This window comes from Lagenorhynchus albirostris, chromosome 1, assembly GCF_949774975.1.
Source record: "Lagenorhynchus albirostris chromosome 1, mLagAlb1.1, whole genome shotgun sequence".
In the NCBI taxonomy this organism is placed as follows: domain Eukaryota; kingdom Metazoa; phylum Chordata; class Mammalia; order Artiodactyla; family Delphinidae; genus Lagenorhynchus; species Lagenorhynchus albirostris.
In genome coordinates, this window is record NC_083095.1 from 28,790,656 (window position 1) to 28,800,101 (window position 9,446).

Genomic DNA, 9,446 nt, shown 5'->3' on the forward strand with positions numbered 1-9,446 from the left:
TGTGCCACAACTACTGAGCCTGCGCTCTAAAACCTGTGAGCCACAACTACTGAAGCCCACGCACCTAGAGCCCGTGCTCCACAACAAGGGAGGCCACTGCAATGAGAAGCCCGCGTACCGCAATGAAGAGTAGTCCCTGCTCACCGCAACTAGAAAGCCCACACACAGCAACGAAGACCCAACGCAGCCAAAAATAAATTAATTAATTAAGTTTTAAAAATTAACCTTCTTATTTAATATACATACTATATGCATTTTTATGTTTATCAAAGGATAACATATGATAAAAATCTATATGCCTAAATACATTTAAAAATAACTGTCAATAAGTACAAAATAAAAATTCTAAGTGATAGGAAATTATGCCATAGTTTAATTCTAACTTCTTATTTTTCTTTCTTAGTAGAACTAAAAATAATGTTGCACCTTATAATCAATAGTATCTTAGATTCAATTTATATGATATTAAAAATTTTAAAGGTAAGAAAAGGAAGACATTCTTTGACTCATTGCTGGAGCTCATTAAAAAAAAGAGAGAGCCTTAAACAATAACAAAAGGAATTATGTCTATGAAATAAAGATACACTAATAAATAACACTTGAGTTAAAAATAAAATTATAAATTTAAGTAAAATAATAAAATTAAAGACAAAGAATGTCAATATTTGAGGAATATAACAATTAAAAGCAAACTTATGCTTCAAATACATTAATTTAAAAATGAGAGGGACTTCCCTGGTGGCGCAGTGGTTAAGAATCCACGTGCCAATGCAGGGGACACGAGTTCGAGCCCTGGTCCAGGAAGATCCCACATGCTGGGGAGCAACTGAGCCCATGCTCCACAACTACTGAGCCTGTGCTCTAGAGCCCGCGGGCCACAACTACTGAAGCCTGCGTGCCTAGAGCCCATGCTCCGCAACAAGAGAAGCCACCGCAATAAGAAGTCTGTGCAGCACAACAAAGAGTAGCCCCTACTCGCTGCAACTAGAGAAAGCCTGCACACAGCAATGAAGACCCAACGCAGCCAAAAATAAATAAATAAAATAAAATAAAAATAAGAACAGGGAACTATATTCAATACCCTGTGATAACCCTTAATGGAAAAGAATATGAAAAAGAATGTATATATATATACACACACATATATGTAACTGAATCACTTTGCTGTATGGCAGAAGTAAACACAACATTGTAAATCAACTGTACTTGAATAAAATAAATTTTAAAAATATAAGAGAAAAAAATATAAGAGAGAACAAGAGATGGAAAACAAATAAGTTAAGCATTCAAAATGTTTGAAAAGGTACATCATGAAGGCAGAAGGAGATACAAAGGAAGAAATCAATGAAAAACAGAATGAGAGGAGAAAAGATTAACAAAACTAAAAGTGGGTTCTGAAGTCTCGGGCAAGCTCAACTGAGCTAAAAAGAGAGATATACAAATTTAAAATATAGAATAAATAAGGGGAAGTAACACAGATATCACAGAGATTTTATTTATTTATTTATTTTTGACTGCATTGGGTCTTCATTGCTGCACGCGGGTTTTCTCTAGTTGTGGCGAGCGGGGGCTACACATCATTGCAGTGTGCGGGCTTCTCATTGTGGTGGCTTCTCTTGTTGTGGAGCATGGGCTCTAGGCACGCGGGCTTCAGTAGTTGTGGCATGTGGGCTCAATAGTTGTGGCTCGCGGGCTCTAGAGCACAGGCTCAGTAGTTGTGGCGCACAGGCTTAGTTGCTTCGCAGCATGTGGGATCTTCTCAGACCAGGGCTCAAACCTGGGTCCCCTGCATTGGCAGGTGGATTCTTAACCCCTGTGCCACCAAGGAAGTCCCATCACAGAGATTTTAAGAATAAAATATTATAAGCAAATATATGGTAATAAGTTTGAAAACCTAGACAAAGTATGCATTTCTAGAAAAAACAAAAGTGCCAAAACTCACAAGAAGAATCAGAAAATTTGAATAGACTAATTACTATTTAAAACACTAAAAAGATAATCAGGGCTTCCCTGGTGGCGCAGTGGTTGAGAGTCCTCCTGCCAATGCAGGGGACATGGGTTTGTGCCCTGGTCCGGGAAGATCCCACATGCCGCAGAGCGGCTGGGCCCGTGAGCCATGGCCACTGAGCCTGCGTGTCCGGAGCCTGTGCTCCGCAACAGGAGAGGCCACAACAGTGAGAGGCCTGCATACCGCAAAAAAAAAAAAAAAAAAAAAGATAATCAGAGATTTACCCTCACCTTCCTCCCCTAATACCCCAAGCCTAGATAAATTACAAGTTCTACCAAGCTTTCAGGGAACAGATATTCCTTGTTATACAAGGTGTTTCAGAAATCAGAAAAAAGAGGGAAAGTTTCCAACTTATTTTACGAGGCCAGAATAACCTTGATGCCATAACCAGATAAGGAGCCCTCTTTACTTTTCAAAACAGATTTGAAAATCCTAGATACAACATTAGATCTCCAAAGCCAATGGTGTATAATGATCATGATCAAAAATGGCTTATGCCAGGATCATAAGGATTGTTTAACAACAGAAAAGTCTATAAATATAAATCATTTATTAATGGATTAAAGGGGGAAAATCACATTTATTTCAGTAAGTGCAGAAAGAGCAGTTGATAAAGTTCTACAGCTGATATTAAAAGCTCTCAACTAAGGGTTAAAGTGAAATTTCTTACTTGATAAAAGCTACACATCAAAAAGCTTCAACAGGGGCTTCCCTGGTGGTGCGGTGGTTGGGAGTCCGCCTGCCAATGCAGGGGACATGGGTTTGAACCCTGGTCCAGGAAGATCCTACATGCCGCAGAGCAACTAAGCCCGTGTGCCACAATTACCGAACCTGCGCTCTAGAGCCTGCGAGCCACAACTACTGAGCCCATGAGCCACAACTACTGAAGCCTGCGTGCTTAGAGCCTGTGCTCCACAACAAGAGAAGCCACCGCAATGAGAAGCCTGCGCACCTCAACGAAGAGTAGCCCCTGCTCACTGCAACTAGAGAAAGCCCACGCGCAGCAATGAAGACCCAATGCAGCCAAAAATAAATAAATAAAATAAATTAATTTAAAAAATTTAAAAAGCTTCCACAAACACCACAGTTAAGGGAGCAATTCATTCATTTCAGCAAATATTTATTGATTACCTCCTATGTACCAAACGTTCTTTCACTTGCTGAGGATATATCAGTGAACAAAACAAAGATCCCTGCCTTCATGGAATTTACATCTACTGGCAGGAGACAGATGGTAAATAATATAATAAATAAATAGATATAAATCATATAGTATATTAGAAGGTGACAATTACTAAGGAAAAAGAAAAAGCTGAGCTTGGTAAAGAGTATCAGGATGTGTGTATATGTGTATGGAGGGTTTATTTTAAAAAACGTGGTCAACGTGGGCCAAACTGGGAATGTAACATGAAAAGCATTCTCAAACTCCTAGAAGAGAACATAGGCAAAACATTCTCTGACATGAATTATAGCAATGTTTTCTTAGGTCAGTCTCCCAAGGCAATAGAAATGAAAGCAAAAATAAACAAAAGGAACCTAATCAAACTTAAAAGCTTTGCACAGCAAAGGAAACCATAAATAAAATGAAAAGACAATCTATGGGCTGGGAGAAAATATTTGTAAACGATGTGACTGACAAGGGCTAACTTCCAAAATACACAAATAGCTCATACAACACAGTAACAAACAAAACAAAACAAACAAACAAAAAAACCCAAACAACACAATCAAATAATGGGCAGGGGCTTCCCTGGTGGCACAGTGGTTGAGAGTCCGCCTGCTGATGCAGGGGACACGGGTTCGTGCCCTGGTCTGGGAAGATCCCACATGCCGCAGAGCGGCTAAGCCCGTGAGCCACGGCCACTGAGCCTGCACGTCCAGAGCCTGTGCTCTGCAACGGGAGAGACCACAACAGTGAGAGGCCCACGTACCGCAAAAAAAAAAAAAAAATGGGCAGAAGACCTAAACAGACATTTCTCCAAAGAAGACATGCAGATGGCCTATAGACACATGAAAGATGCTCAACATCATTAATTATTAGAAAAATGCAAATCAAAACTACAATGAGGTATCACCTCACCCTGGTCAGAACGGCCATCACTAAAAAGTCTACATTGGGACTTCCCTGAAAGTCCAGTGGTTAAGACTCCACACTCCCAGTGCAAGAGGCAGGTTCGATCCCTGGTCAGGGAAGATCCCGCATGCCAAGTGTGGCGACCAAAAAAGAAAAAAAAGTCTACTCTGATTCACTTTGCTGTACATCTGAAACTAACACAACATTGTAAATCAACTATACTCCAATAAAAAAAATTTTTTTAAGTCTACAAATAATAAATCCTGGAGAGGGTGTGGAGAAAAGAGAACCCTCCTACACTGTTGGTGAGAATGTAAATTGGTGCAGCCAGTATGGAAAACAGTATGGAAGTTCCTTAAAAAACTAAAAATAGAGTTACCATATGATGCAGCAATCCCACTCCTGGGCATAAATCCAGAAAAAAACATAATTTGAAAAGATACATGCACCCCAATGTTCATTGCAGCACTATTTACAATAGCCAAAACATGGAAGCAACCTAAATGCCCAATGACAGATGAATGGATAAAGAAGATGTGGTACATATATACAATGGAATACTACTCAGCCATAAACAAGAAATAGTGCCATTTGCAGCAACATGGATGGACCCAGAGATTATCATAATAAGTGAAGTAAGCCAGAGAGAGAAAGACAAATATCATATGATATCACTTATATGTGGAATCTAAAAAAATGATACAAATGAACTTATTTACAAAACAGAGGCAGACTCACAGACATAGAAAACAAACTTATGGTTACCAAAGGGGAAAGGTGGAAGGAGGAATAAATTAGGAATTTGGGAGTAACATATACATACTACTACATATAAAACAGATAAACAACAAGGACCTACTGTAGAGCACAGGGAACTATATTCAATATTTTCTAATAAGCTATAATGGAAAAGAATATATATATTTAAATATGTATAACTGAATCACTTTGCTGTACACCAGAAAACACAACATTGTAAATCAACTATACTTCAATAAAAAAGAAAAAAGTATTCTCTCTAAGATCCCAAACACATCAAGGATGCCTATCTACTATCACTGCTACTGTTTAACATAGTACAACAGATCTTTATCAATATTACAATAAAAAGAAGTACAAATTGGAATGATCAAAGGAGGAAATAAAACACTATGTGCAGATGATCATCTGTGTAGAAAACACAATAGAATAAACTAACAAATACTAGAACAGATAGAGTATAGCAAATGAAGAACTCTGTTGACAAGTTAGAAAAATTAAGAGATGATATTTTCAATGTAAAAACAACAAAGGACTACTATCTAGAATATACAAGGAACTCCTAAAATGCAAAACCAAACAACCAAAAGAGGCAAAAGTTGGTAAAAAATGTAAACAGAAAATTCACAGAAACTGAAAGCCAGATGACCAATAGTGAGGTATTTGAACTCAATGAAAATCAGAGAAATGCAGAGTAAAACAATAGGATACTAAAATACATCCTCAAATTGGCAAAAGTTGGAAAGTTAGTGAGAATGTAGAGAAATAGAAACTCTCATGCATTACTGAAGTAAGAACTAGTATAGCCATTCTGGAAACCAATCTGACAGTGCCTAGAGAAATTAAGTATGCATAGACTCTAGGACCTCGCAGTGTCATTCCTGGGTATACTTCCCAGAGAAATCCTTGCATGGGTCCAAAAAAAGACACCTATAAGAACACTTACAAGTTGGAAGCAATCTAGTTGTCTATAAATTGGTTCATAAGGTCACTAGTTCCCCTACAGATAGCGGGAGTCAAAACCTGAAATGCCTAAAGGACCAATAGACATCATTAATGTGTAAAGCTGGCCATGTAAAAAGGATAACCTCTACTTGGTTCTAGAAAACTGTTGGCAGGTGGACTTGGGACAAGAGTTACCCTAATATCACATTTCTCCAAATATGAAAACTCTGTTAATTGAAAGTAACACCCTTATTTTATGTACCATTAAGAAAGACAAGATTCTGCCAATTACATCACACCATCATATTTCAGTAGTACAAAAATGTGAAAAAAGATGTGTCTGATAGTGAAATATGGTATTTCTGATTTTTCAGAGAAGCCAGAAATCTGCGTTTTGATGTAAAATATGATCATTTTTAAGACACTGTAAGCTAATTTTTTAAGTTAAAAAACTATGTGTGGGGGCTTCCCTGGAGGTGCAGTGGTTGAGAACCTGCCTGCCAATGCAGGGGACACGGGTTCGAGCCCTGGTCTGGGAAGATCCCACATGCTGCGGAGCAACTAGGCCTGTGAGCCACAACTACTGAGCCTGCGTGTCTGGAGCCTGTGCTCCGCAACAAGAGAGGCTGCGATAGTGAGACGCCCGCGCACTGCGATGAAGAGTGGCCCCCGCTTGCCACAACTAGAGAAAGCCCTCGCACAGAAATGAAGACCCAACACAGCAAAACTAATAATAAATAAATTAATAAACTCCTACCCCCAACATCAAAAAAAATTTCCATCAGGCAGGACAATCATATACTTTGCTAAATAGCTTTGGCTGGGTCTGTAACTAACCAACAACATCCCTTTTTCAACTACTAGTTGGATCTACCAAGTATGTAAGCAAGAGAGTGCTCACTTTACGTAGGAGTTGAGGAGCATCACTAGGTAAAACCATTACTTCATAAAGAGCTTTGATTAGATAGCCCGCCGACAGATTTCAAGTCTAAGATAGCAGTATTTCTCAAAGTGTTGTGGGAGCCCTCCAATTTTAGAATCATTTGAAATGCACATTCCTGAATCCCCCCCCAATTAATTAAACATTCATAATCTGCACTCCAACTTAGGCCAAAATCATACTCATGCATACTGAAATTTGAGAAACACTACCCTAATATGCTGTGTTAGAGAGGGTTTTATAATGTTACAGTGTTACTAATAACTGAACTGACAGTCATTCAGAGGGCAACCTGGGCGTATCACAGGTTACAAATACTGCGGCAATCAGTGTTATACACATTCCTCTCGTAACCAACCCCACCCTCTATCTCGCCAGGGCGGGGGGGGGGCGGATTACTTCCATGTAAAAAGACATCCTTATTCACACTCCCCCTTCCATCACCTTTCCCACTCTACTCCGCTCTTTGCTTTTTGCCCTCTGCTCTTTGCCCTCCCTTTTCTCTGCCAGAGTCTCTGGCAGAGATTAACCCAACCTCCAATCAGCCCCACACCACCCGGTGCCAGGGCTTCTCTTTCGCCTTAGGCCTCAGAATCTACCGAGCCAGCATCCGCTACCGGCTCCCTTCCGCTGTTTGAGGACCTCCGCCATCCTCAACCCTCCAGTTACCCTTTTCCACTTCCAATCTTCTCTCAGCTTTGGCTACGAGGCCTGGAGGGTACTCACCATTCCGGCGGTTGCTACTGTCACTGCTCTGGTTGCTAGGGCCCGCCGGGATCAGTGCGCATGCGCACCTCTTGGAGCTCTCCTTGGATCCCTACCCCGGCAGTGGTCTTTTCTCTCCGCCCTCAGTGTGGCGCAAGCAGGGCATTGTGGGACCGCGCGGTGTACGCCGGGGTCCTCCCGCTCCGCGGTTGCTAGCTACCCAGGGACTGCAAGCGCAGCAACTGGTGGCACAGAGGGGTCGAGAGCATAACCTCGTGGAGTGGTTGGGAGATGTCTTTTTCTCTTGTGAAAGTAATTTCAGCTAATCTGGAGTGACGTACCGGCTTAAAGTTTAAAACTTTGAAACCTCCCTGTAACAACTGCCACACCCCATAAAGGAACTTTAAAAATTCCCTTCCTTTGCAGATTGCCCTTCCCGTTCTCTTGACTCCCTGCTGTAATTTACCTAGTTGTCCGACTGAGGATACCCAGACACGGCTGCATTTCTTCAGTTAGCTTCTCCCAACCCCTTCAGGCAGCCTGAGGCGGCTGAAGCATGAAATGCTGGTTTTACATAACCGAGGTGTCTTTATACCCCCAACTATCAAATTAGCCAAAAACTAAAAATGTCCAGAGTTGCTAGGGGTATGGAGAAGTGGGGACGCATACATACACTGCTGTTTGTAATTGATACAGCCTTTCCGCAGGCTGTTGGCAATTTTAAAGCTTTAAAAACTTTTGCACCTCTGTGACCCAGCAGTTCCACTTCTAGGACTTCATCCTGAAGAAATAATCAGGCATATGCACAGAGATATATGTTCAAAGTTTTAACAGCGAAAAGAAAATCCAAATGTCAACAACAGAGAATTGGTATTATTAAGGATATTATGAGGGGGTTCCCTGGTGGTGCAGTGGTTAGGAATCCTCCTGCCAATGCAGGGGACACAGGTTCAAGCCCTGGTCTGGGAAGATCCCACATGCTGCAGAACAACTAAGCCCATGAGCCACAACTACTGAGCCTGAGCTCTAGAGCCCGCAAGCCACAACTACTGAGCCCATGTGCCTAGAGCCCGTGCTCTGAAACGAGAAGCCACCACAATGAGAATCCCACGCACCGCAACAAAGAGTAGCCCCCACTCACTGCAAGTAGAGAGAGCTCGCATGCAGCAACCAAGACCCAACGCAGCCAGAAATAAATAAACAAATTTATAAAAAATAAATAAATATATAAAAGTTACATGCAATTTAAAATAAAAAAGATATTAGGAGGTTTTAATGTTTGTTATGGACTGAATTGTGTCCCCTCAAAATTCATATGTTGAAGCCCTAAGCCCCAGTGTGACTGTGTTTGGAGACAGGGCCTTCAAGGAGGCAATTAAGGTTAAATGAGGCCATAAGAGTGGGGCCCTAACCCAATGGGACTGGAGTCCTATAGGAACAGACACCAGGACTGGTGTGCAGAAAGGAAAGGCCATGTGAGGACACAGTGAGAAAGTGGTCATCTGCAAGCCAAGAACAGAGGCCTCACCAAAAACCAACCCTGTCTGCTCCTTGATCTTGGATTTCCAGCCTCCAGAACTGTGAGAAAACAAACTTCTGTTAAGCACCCAGTCTATGGTATTTTATTACTTGCAACCTGAGCCTACTAATACAAGGTTCATTTTGCTTGTCTGTTTTCTGATTGTTCTATAATGAGCCTGTTTTAAATTTTGAAATAAGAAATAAATTTCACTTTGAAAAAGGTAATTTAATCAATTCCTAAAAATAGGAAAAAGTAAAATTTTTACTGAAGAAAAAAATGTATATTCATAACATATCCAACTTTTGTTCTTGTAGGTTTTTTTCATTTTTTTTCAGATCTCCACATCTCCACAGTTCTGCAAACTAGGATTCTTCTTCACCTGCCACAGTCTCTACCAGTTTTGTTGATGTGACTGTAATGGGCATCTACTCCTTAAACATATCTCATAACCCAGCAGAGTAGTCCTTCTACTCAAAACTATGGATTATACCAT